The sequence below is a fragment of the Cervus elaphus genome, chromosome 20, assembly GCF_910594005.1.
Source record: "Cervus elaphus chromosome 20, mCerEla1.1, whole genome shotgun sequence".
Lineage (NCBI taxonomy): Eukaryota > Metazoa > Chordata > Mammalia > Artiodactyla > Cervidae > Cervus > Cervus elaphus.
Window position 1 is genome coordinate 46,675,407 of NC_057834.1, and position 11,831 is coordinate 46,687,237.

General features: G+C 42.9%; 1 non-coding gene across 1 annotated transcript; it reads left to right on the top strand.

Moving 5' to 3' along the window:
- Positions 1 to 2,147: 2,147 nt before the first annotated feature.
- LOC122678388 lies at positions 2,148 to 2,311 on the top strand. The gene has a single exon (XR_006336076.1). It is a non-coding gene; the product is annotated as a U1 spliceosomal RNA (small nuclear RNA).
- Positions 2,312 to 11,831: the final 9,520 nt, after the last annotated feature.

The following is an 11,831-nucleotide window of genomic DNA, read 5'->3' on the forward strand; positions in this document are numbered from 1 at the left end:
TGCAGTAAGAGAAAACAAATAAACAAACCTCACTCTCCAAGCAAACACGCCATCTTTCTTGCCCTTATTGTAGTCATCAGGTTCTATTTCAGAGTCCTCATTTCTTGTATTCTGTATGGTAAGCAAAGGAAAAGCATGGTCCTTGGGATATCTGGAGAATGAAACAGGAAGAATCTGCACAGAAAACAAGTCCACTGAGTAGTACTTTGAGATGTAACCCTAAATCCATATGTTTACACACATGAAATATACATGTACTTTTATTTTGTCTCTATATTTCTACTCACTGCTTTCAGTTCAGTTCAGCTCAGTCTCTCAGTCGTGTCCGACTCTTTGCGACCCCATGAATTGCAGCACGCCAGGCCTCCCTGTCCATCACCCACTCCCGGAATTTACTCAAACTCATGTCCATCGAGTTGGTGATGCCATCTAGCCATCTCATCCTCTGTTGTCCCCTTCTCCTCCTGCCCCCAATCCCTCCCAGCATCAGAGTCTTTTCCAATGAGTCAACTCTTGGCATGAGGTGGCCAAAATACTGGAGTGTCAGCTTCAACCTCAGTCCTTCCAATGAACACCCAGGACTGGTCTCCCTTAGGATGGACTGGTTGGAGCTCCTTGCACTCCAAGGGACTCTCAAGAGTCTTCTCCAACACCACAGTTCAAAAGCATCAATTCTTCGGTGCTCAGCCTTCTTCATAGTCCAACTGTGACACCCATACATGACCACTGGAAAAACCATAGCCTTGACTAGACGGACCTTTGTTGGCAAAGTAATGTCTCTGCTATTTAATATATTATCTAGGTTGGTCATCACTTCCCTTCCAAGGAGTAAGCCTCTTTTAATTTCATGGCTGCAGTCACCATCTGCAGTGATTTTGCAGCCCCCAACAATAAAGTCTGACACTGTTTCCACTGTTTCCCCATCTATTTCCCATGGAGTGATGGGACCGAATGCCATGATCTTAGTTTTCTGAATGTTGAGCTTTAAGCCAACTTTTTCACTCTCCTCTTTCACTTTCATCAAGAGAATTTTTAGTTCCTTCGCTTTCTGCTATAAGGGTGGTGTGATCTGCATGTCTGAGGTTATTGATATTTCTCCCGGCAATCTTGATTCCAGCTTGTGCTTCTTCCAGCCCAGCGTTTCTCATGATGTACTCTGCATATAAGTTACATAAGCAGGGTGACAATATACAGCCTTGATGTACTCCTTTTCCTATTTGGAACCAGTCTGTTGTTCCATGTCCAGTTCTAACTGTTGCTTCCTGACATGTTTTTACAACTTATTTATTACTTAAAAACTTTTGCATCAGCGTAACACACGGTCCCTAAATTTCTCTCCTCGGGGTGCAATTCAGCCCGGAGGGTCAGCCTCCGAGGAGCCTGGCAAAATCCGTCCGTATCTCCATGTATATGTATGGCTGAATCCCTTCGCTATTAACCTGAAACTATCACAACATTGTTAACTGACTATACCCAAATAAAAAATAAAAATTTTAAATAAAAAAAGAAATGAAAACCCGTGTATGTCTCATTTAAACAGTGAAGGTTATATGCTCAGTCGTGTTGGACTTTTTGCAACCCCATAGATTGTAGCTTACCAGGATCCGCCGTCTATGGATTTTTCCAGACAAGAGCATTGGAGTGAGTTAGCCATTTCTTCAGGGGACCCTCGCGATCCAGTAATGGAACCCGGGTTTCCTGTATTACAAACTGACGCTTTACCGCCTGAGCCACCAATGACGCCCCAGGCCTTTTCTATCGTTTTAAGTAGGTGGATTGCAAACTTTGATGAAGTCATGACGTCACTTCCCGTCACAGGGGACTCGCCATTGGTCATCTCGACAGGGGTGGGGCCGGGCTTGGGTTGAAGAAGAGGAGCCGCCTTAGAGGTCCTGAATGGGGTTGGTTTATGTAAATCTTGCAGCAGGGTGGTCCTATTCCCGGCGACCCACTTCCCCGGTTACGGAAATTTTCCTGAGATTTTGTTGGATTTCTTTTTTTAGAAGAGTTATTTGGAGGGACTGAGGGGCGTGGGAAAGGAGAGGGTGCGGAGGATAGTGGAAAAATTGAGGGGCAACGGCAAAGTCAGCGTGTGTGTACAGTGAACGGGTCTAAGGCTGTGCGGGGGGCAGGGGGAAGGTCAACTCATACTTACCTGGCAGAGGAGATACCATGATCAAGAAGGTGGTTCTCCCAGGGCGAATCTTACCCATTGCCCTCAGGGTGTGTTGACTTCTGCGATTTCCTCAAATAGAGGAAACTCGACTGTGTAATTTATGCAAGTGGAGAACAGCTTGCGCGATTTCCCCTGATAACTAAGTAATAACTGCACACTTGGTCTGTGTTTCCTTGGTGGTGATTTAGTTATTAAGTTGTATTTGACTCTTGTGGTTCCCACGGAATGTAGTTTGCTAGGCTTCTCTGTGAGATTTTTTCAAGGCAAAAATACTGGACTGAGTCATTATTGTTTCCCCAGGGAAGCTTCTTAACCTGGAAATCACACTCGGATCTCCTCGCATCAGGTGGCCCAAGGACTGCAGTTTCAGCTTCAATACTGGTTCTTCCAATAAACATCAAGAACTCATCTTCTTTAGGATGAACTCGTTGGATCTCCTTGCAGTCCAAGGGACTCTCAAGAGTCTTCTCCAACACCACAGTTCAAAAGCATCAATTTTTCAGCGCTCAGCTTTCTTTATAGTCCACCTCTCACATCCATACATGACCACTGGAAAAACCATAGCCTTGACTAGACGGACCTTTGTTGGCAAAGTAATGTCTCTGCTGTTTAATATGCTATCTAGGTTGGTCATAACTCTCCTTCCAAGGAGTAAGTGTCTTTTTATTTCATGGCTGCAATCACCATCTGCAGTGATTTTGAAGCACAGAGAAATAAAGTCAGCCATTGTTTCCACTGTTTCCCCATCTATTTGCCATGAAGTGATGGCACTGAATGCCATGATCTTAGTTTTCTGAATGTTGAGTTTTAAGCCAACTTTTTCACTCTCTTCTTTCACTTTCCTCAAGAGAATTTTTACTTCTTCACTTTGTGCCATAAGGGTGGTGTCATCTGCATATGTGAGGTTATTGATATTTCTCCCGGCAATCTTGATACCAGCTTGCGATTCTTCCAGCCCAGCATTTCTCATGATGTACTCTGCATATAAGTTAAATAAGCAGGGTGACAGTATACAGCCTTGATGTCCTCCTTCTCCTATTTGGAACCAGTCTGTTCCATGTCCAGTTCTAAGTGTTGCTTCCTGACCTGCATACAGGTTTCTCAAGAGGCAGGTCAGCCAGTCTTTAAGAAATTGAATGAAGGGGTGTGATTACTTTTGAGACACCTCAGACAAAACTTCTACTGAGATACTTGTAGTTGTTGTTCACTCACTCAATGATGTCTGATTTCTTTCCAAGATGTTTGCTAGTCGTGACACTTTGGGTGATGTCTTTGTGTGTGTTGTTTGCCAAATGCAGACCTCAAAAGATTTTAGTGGGAACCTGTGTTCTGTACCATGTAGAACTCTTTCCGAATCTTAATAGTTTTTTCACAAGTTGAGTTCAGAGGGTCCCCACACCCATATACAATTAATAGAAACTAAGTTTACTTAACTGCTGAAACCACAAAGTCAGACTGGGGACATTAAACAAAGATTTTCAGGAGACTTGGTATCAGGTGAAGGAGGACAGGGAGTGATCCCTGAGAGATGGGAAACAATGGCTCCAATGGCTCCAACTGATTGCGCGGAGAGTTCCCAAGCGAGGCACCAGGAGCAAACTGAAAACCAGCCCAGTGGACCTTGCTGAGTTGAGGACAAGTTCCTGGATGTCAAAGGAGCTAGAGTGCATAGGACAAACTCCCAGGGAGAAGAGAGATGGTGAGGGTAATCAGGAGAGCCCTGCAAAGGAGGCTCCTCCAGAGGGCAGCAAAGTACTGATCAGTGCAGCCCTGGGAAAAACTCCCCAAAGTCAGGGGGAAATCTTCCACAGGCTCAGAGAGAACAGACAGCCTGGCACTCACAGTCATGCTTGCCCTCAACAGGTAGTCTAGAAAATACTAATAATCTTGTAATTAAGGAGATCGTGGAGTGGAGTACTCAAGGAAGTCTTAGCTCAACAGGAATTTGTTAGCCCTAGACTGAGTGTTCAGCTGCTCCAGACCATTTAGTAAATCATAAAAGCAAGACCTGAGACCGTCAAACTGTTTACAAATAACTTAAGGGCAACCCTGAACAAAACTCAACATTTATAGGAACACAAAACTATCTAGCACCCAACAAGATAACATTTACAATGTCTGGCATTCCATCCAATTTTTAGGTATCCAAAGAGGAAGGGGAAATGACTCACAATGAAGGGACACAGTGATCATTTATGAGTGACCGAGAGCTGACACAGATGTCAGAATAACCAGGGAAGGACATTTAAACTTTTATTCCAACTATATTCCAGTCAAAGCTATGTTTTTTCGAGTGCTGTGTGCTTAGTTGTGTCAGCTCTGCGGACCACAAGAACTGTATGTAGCCCTCCAGGCTCTTCTGTCCATGGGGATTCTCCAGGCAAGAAAACTGGAGTGGGTTGCCATGCCCTCCTTCAGGGAATCTTCCCAACCCAGGGATCGAACCCATGTCTCCCACATTGCAGGTGGAGTCAAAAATTTCAGCAAATGAGAAGATTGCCTCAAAATCACACAAAAAACATTGGGAAATGTAAAATGGCATCCATATTTTGAATTATTCTGAACAAAGCATTTGTAGACAGATACACATGGAAAAAACTTCAATATTTTACCTAAAAATGCAGAACATGAGATAGAAGTAGACAGGAAAGAAGAAATGAGAAGTTGGAACTGGCAGAGATTAAAAAAAATTGAAGGTAAAGAAAATTCTTTGAAAAAAAAAAAGGCTACATGACGAGGTACATAGAGAACACATTTATCGAAACTAATAAGGGACACTGCATTAAAAATGAAAGCATCAAACAGAATAGAAATGAACAAAAGATAGTGAGAAAGGATCTTAGAGAAAGTTATAGAGACCTAGGGGAAATAGACCTGGAATGGTCAGTTCTAAGACCTATCCTAGTAGAGGTGAGAGACTTGCTTTCTAAACGAAAAAATGTCCGGAAGCTCCAGATCACTCTTTATCCCCAGTGAAAAAAAAATCAATTTACATTCTACATCTCAGCAAAACTTACAATGTAAGACAATATTTTTTTTTTCAAAAATCAATGGAACTGATTGCGGATAGTTCTTTATATTTAGCCAAGGTGTGTCTACTGTATCAAAGCAACAGAAAAAAAGTATTAGGTATATCAAACTTAAGAAGTCCTCAGACCATCATGAGAAATCTTTAAAGATGAAATCTACTCATCAAGATTTGACAGGAAACTGAGTTTTGTACATCTGGTCATCACTGAATATATGTGATTGTAGATTTATTAAGCCACTGTGTTGTGGGCCCTGCTCTGGGGGCAGCCTAGGTACACCCTCAAACTTCTGCAGGGAGGCTGCTAGTACTCCCAGAGTGGGACAGCCATCCTGTGCCACCAGGGGGTCGAAAGGACCCAGTGGGCCCCTCCTCCAGCTCCTACCTCTACCCTACCAACTAGCACATTAACAAAAAAAGGTAGGGAAAATATGGTATATAAAGGGCATACATTTGATTGGGTTGAAATAATGCAATAAGGTAATAATACTATCAGGTAGGTAAAGACAGAAGAAAAAAGCAAAGAATGTCCTCGATCATCACAGTAGTAAGCAGTTGAGGTTGATAAATAACATTTAAAACATATACTTCAAATATTAGAAATGTGACAAAATACTAAAGGACTAGTGTGTCAAAAATGTTAGTGCACTAACTAGCTATCCAGGCCTTCCAAAATACCAAGCAAAACACACACACACACACACACACACACACAAATATGCATACACAAAGAAAATAAAATCACAGAGAAAGAAACAGAGAAGAGACCATCTACTACAAATGGTAAACATAGATGAAAAGATGGGAGAGGAGTTTAAGATACAAAACTGAATAGGAGAAACAAAGGGGCTTCCCTGGTAGCTCAGCTGGTAAAGAATCTGCCTGGGATTCAGGAGACCCCGGATCAATTACTGGTTGTCAGATTCCCTGGAGAAGGGATGGGATACCCACTCCAGTATTCTCGGGCTGCCCTGGTGGAATCCGCCTGTAATGGGGGACACCTGGGTTCGATCCCTGGGTTGGAAAGATCCTCTGAAGTAGAGCATGGCAACCCACTCCAGTATTCTTGCCTGGAGAATCCCCATGGACACAGGAGCCAGGGGGGCTACAGTCCATGGGGGTGCAAAGAGTCGGACACGACTGAGCAATTAAGCACAGCACAGCACATGAGAAACAGAGTCTTTATATTAATAAAATCAATCATGTTAATAATGGACTGTGGGTGGGGGAGCGGTGGGAAGGAGGTTCAAGAAGTAGGGGACATATTTATACTTACGTTTGATTCCCACTGGTGTATGGCAGAAACCAGCACAACAGTGTAAAGCAGTTAGCCTCCAATTAAAAATAAATGTAAGAAAATAAGGAATTATAACACTGAATTTTAAAAAAGCATGGGTCCACAGTGAAACACAAAAATATTTTTAATAATATGTTAGGGGTAGGGATTGTCTTTTCCACAGCACAAAGCTGGCAATACCACAGATACGATAACTGACACACATCAGGGATCAATAAAGGATGGTAAAATTTTTACAGAAAGAGCATCATAGAATATGATATTCATACACTCTCAAAATACCACTCATCAAATTACTCATTACAGACACAAAAGCCTGTCTTTTCAATGAACAGATCTTCTAAGCCTCTGCATAACAGTGTTCAATGCTAAAATAATGATAGTGGTGACAGGTAAAGTGGACACTCTTAGCCTCCAAACAGGCTGCACTAGGAAGCACACAGCATGTACTAGATGGTGTTCCTGGCAAAAAGGGTTCACCTGAATTTAATCATGAGGAAATGATCAGAAAACTCCAAAATGTAGACCTTTGTGTAGACAACTGACCTATCCTCTGCAAACAAGTCAATGTCACGAGCATCAAAAACAACTACAGGAAGCTGAGGAGATGTTTGAGGTTCCAAAGGACTAAAGAAATAAAGTAACATGATCTTTTTAGTCCTTTGGAGCCTAAAACATCTCTTTTCCTTTTTGCTGTCTTTTTGGTGCAAACATCGACTGTTTGAAGAAAAATTGGCCAGTTGTCTGGTTCAAAGGTCTAAATTCTGCAGTTATCTGATATCTACCTCAATAGTAAACACAGGATAAACACTTTCAGCAAGAACAATGCATAGTAAATGCTGTCTGCTTTGAGCACAGTCCATCTGGTGGCAAAGAATGACCGGGTTGATATGTTGTCTCCTTCCAGTTGTTCCCATGCTGGTGTGTGGAGGATGAATATTTAGAACCGCAAGAGTGAAGGTCTTTCCAAACTGTGTGTCCATCAAAGCACTGATCACGTTACTGAGGATGACATTCGAGGCTGATGACTGGGATGACTCCCATCAATTCTGTCCCTTGGGGTGTGGAGCGTGGTTGTCGGTTGGGATGCTCATTCTCAGGAAGGGATCCCTCCAGTGTTGCTGAGGTTAAAATTGAGTTGCTGTCGTAGATATTTTTTTGCATCAAATGGAAAAGGTACATTTTATAGTGTGGTTTCTCAAATTGACAATATCTTTCCTTAGTTCCTAAAGTAATTGGTATCTGTGAAAGACAGAGAGAGGGAGAGAAGCAATGTGAGTGCTTGTTAGGTCCTGCTGAGACTGGAGGGTTGGCTACATGGTGACTGGGGCCAGGGGCAGATAGAGCTGTTGACAGGACGAGCTGAAGGGAGAGCACAGGCTGGTTGGAGAGGAAAGTGAGATCCATGATTTAGAAGGAACACCTCCCTAAACTTTCCTTTAGCCTGTGGTGCAGCATCGAAGGACCCCTCCTCACCCCACCTGTGCTTGGTGACGTCTCAGCTCAGAGCTGCTTCAGAGCCTTAACTGGATCCCCACCGCTCAATCCTCAACAGTCCTTTCACTCTTGAATCCCCTTCATCTGTACGCTTTCCCACACATTCAGGGATGGACGTGCTGAGCGTCCCTCATACACAGCTGGAAATAGACTGCTATGGGAACAGAGGATCCTCATTGAGAAAGGATCCTCTTCTACCTCTTCCTCCCTGCCCTCTGAAGAGGAGAAGCAGGCTACCGGAGAGTCCTGGATGTGAGCACCAAAAGGGACCTCAGAAGGTATCCAAGTCCAGTTCCATAATTTACAGGGGAGGAGCTATGTTTTCAAGGTCTAAGGACTATCCAAAACCACATGACTTGTTACTGAAAACCCAGGCCACAGGCCCTTCCTACACATTTGCGGGAAGGTAGAGGAGAAGAGGAAAGCTCCCATCTGGAGGAGTCAACAGTTAATAGAGGCTGTTTGATCATCCTCCTGGACAGGAATGAAGCATTCCAGGGAAATCCTGCTCCAAAGAGACTGAGGAATGAATGGAAAGGGGGGAAACTCAAAATAAAATGAGCAAAAAGAGAGCAGGGAGTGGAACTGTGTCTCAACCCAATTGCATCCTGTGGACACCAAAATGCTATGAAGGTGATTTCATGCTGGATCTACCTTAAGGCATTTCTAGGAATATCGTTGACATCTACACAAATCAAACTCTGAAGTGAAAGAGCATTCAGTTTAGTTACACTAAATTCTCATCACCTTTTCCCCAAACTTTTCTCTAAGAAAGAGTCTCTCCTCGTATTTTATGCTAGTGTATAGAAAAACACCTACTTCTGCTTTCTTGACTAGGCCAAAGCCTTTGACAGTGAGGATCACAGCAAACTATGCAAAATTCGTAAAGAGATGGGAATACCAGACCACCTTAGCTGCCTCCTGAGAAACCTGTTTGCAGCTCAAGAAGCATCATTAGAACTGGCCATGGAACATGGATTGGTTCCAAATTGAGAAAGGAGGATGTCAAGGCTGTATATTGTCATATTGATTATTTAACTTAAATCCAGAGTACATCATGTGAAATGCTGGGCTGGATGAAGCACAGCTGGAATCAAGATTGCCAGAAGAAATATCAGTAACCTCAGATATGCAAATGACACCACCCTTATGGCAGAAAGCAAAGAGGAACTAAAAAGCCTCTTGACGAAAGTGAGAGATGAGTGAAAAGGGTGGCTTAAAACTATGCATTCAAAAAAACGAAGATCATGGCATCTGGTCCCATCACTTCCTGGCAAATAGATGGGGAAACAATGGAAACTGAGACAGACTTAATTTTCTTGAGCTCCAAAATCACTGCAGATGGTGACTGCAGCCATGAATTTAAAAGACTCTTACTCCTTGGAAGGAAAGTTATGATAAACTGAGACAGCATATTAAAAAGGAGAGATGTGACTTTGCCAAAAAAGGTCCATCTAGTCAAAGTTAGAGTTTTTGCAGTAGTCATGTATGGATGTGAAAGTTGGACCATAAAGAAAGCTGAGTGCAGCATGTATATTATCTATAGGGAAACAGATCACCAGCCCAGGTAGGATGCATGACACAAGTGCTCCGGCCTGGTGCACTGGGAAGACCCAGAGGAATCGGGTGGAGAGGGAGGTGGGAGGGGGGATCGGGATGGGGAACACATGTAACTCCATGGCTGATTCATGTCAATGTATGACAAAACTCACTGCAATGTTGTGAAGTAATTAGCCTTCAACTAATAAAAATTTTTAAAAAAGCAAATAAGAAAAATAAATAAAATAAAAAAAAAAGCTGAGTGCCAAAGAATTGATGCTTTTGAACGATGGTGTTGGAGAAGACTCTTGAGAGTCCCTTAGACTGCAAGGAGTTCCAACCAGTCCATCCTAAAGGAAATCAGTCCTGAATGTTCATTGGAAGGACTGATGCTGAAGCTGAAAGTGCAATACTTTGGCCACCTGATGTGAAGAACTGATTCCTTAGAAAAGACTGTGATGCTGGGAAAGATTGAAGGCAGGAGGAGAAGGGGACAAAAGAGGATGAGATGGTAGGATGGCCTCACCGACTCAATGGACATGAATGTGAGCAAGCTCTGGGAGTTGGTGGTGAACAGAGAAGCCTGGCCTGCTGCAGTCCATGGGGTCGCAGAGATTTGGAGAAGACTGAGGAACTTAACTGAACTGATAGACGGGTGTGTAAAAGGGTAAACATAGCAGGGTAAAGCCTAATACTCATTAGGGGGCTTTTGCATAAAGAATATATTCAATGAAAAAAGCTTTCTTGCATCTGCTCTTCTGACCAGTTAGTAGTCTGTGAAACATGTTTAGTGAATAGTTAATTGCAAGTTGCATTTTAACATTTGAAAAGGAAATACTAAACTGTATTCTTGTGGCAAGGGGAGGGTCGATTTTATACTTTGAGGCATTTGTAATGTTTTTTTGTTTGTTTGTTTTCTCGTATCTTTTACTATGAAAATTGTGAGAAACTTGAATCCAAAGAGAGAGATTATATATCTAACTTAACTATCTACATCTCTTTTTTTCTCTTTTCTCTTCTCCAGGCTGTACAAAATAGTTCTGTTGAGAGAAGAATGCAAATTCCCTTAGTTGTTGATATTCAGCTTTTTGAGGAAGCAGCCACTCATAGGCCATTGCCATGTTGGTTACTTATATCCTATTAGATCCACTGTCCTCTGATCCTTGATGCATATTAGCAGAGCTTTGAAAGATACTGATATCCAAACCTCATCCTCAGAACTTTAAAATCAGCATTTCAATGGATTGCGTTAAGGCATTCATGTTAGCTCAAAACCCAATCCGTTTTCATTTTACAATAGCATGATTTAGAACTGCATGCTAGACCTAGACTATTTCACATCACTCTTTTTATTTTCTCCTTCTAGTCCAATATGGACTTCTCTCCACTGGCCCTAAAGATTTTTTGGTCTTTTTCTGTTACTCTCATATATAATTGGCCTTCTCAATTGGATGGTCAGAAGCAATGATTATCTTGTATTCTTGTGTATCTCCCTGGGTCTTCATAAATGTGGCCCAAGTTAATTCAGTATAATGCTGTCCTACATTCCCTGGCCTCAGACTTCAACTCAGTTCATTTTTCTGGGCTTTGACTAATACTGAGAAGGACTAATGTGACTAAAACTGGAGAGGTCTGAGCGCTGTCCATCTCACGCTCTGTGTATTTTGAAAACCTGGCTTCTCTATCTCCTTTTCCCCAATGTCCCTTTAGGGGGCCATTTACAGCCCTCCCCCTAATGCCAGCTCCAGTGAGATCCTCGAAGCCCCTGCACATTAGCAAAGTTCTGCCCATCAGGGCCTGAGGGGAATCATGACTCAGGCCAGTCCAGCACTCCCACCTATGACCCAGGTTCTTCTTTTATTTTAGTAATCAAGGCTTTTTCCTGCAGTTCTGGCATTTCTTATTCAGGTGGAAAAGCTGAGGGTTAAGGACTGTCCTAGGTTCATTTCTCCAGAAGCCAACTCACATGTGAGTGATTCCTACAGACGTGATCCTGAACGAAAGAGGCAGTGGACTTGGAGGCAGGGGGGAAAGTCAGGTGAGGAAACCAAGAATGTGTGTGATTGAAGGCCAATGTTTTCAGTGGCTTAAATGCCGCTCTTCTGATGAGGAGGACCATGGATCTGGGCTTCCTTGTGGCTAATAGGAAAGGTCAGAGGGAATATGAGGATGGTAGCAGTGGGGAAACAGTACGGGTCAGAGTAGAAACAGGAGAGTGAGAGGGAAGGCCACTGCAGGGTGGCAGCCCCCATGGAAAAGAGAGGAAAGACCACACAGAGGTGTGTCAGCTGTTG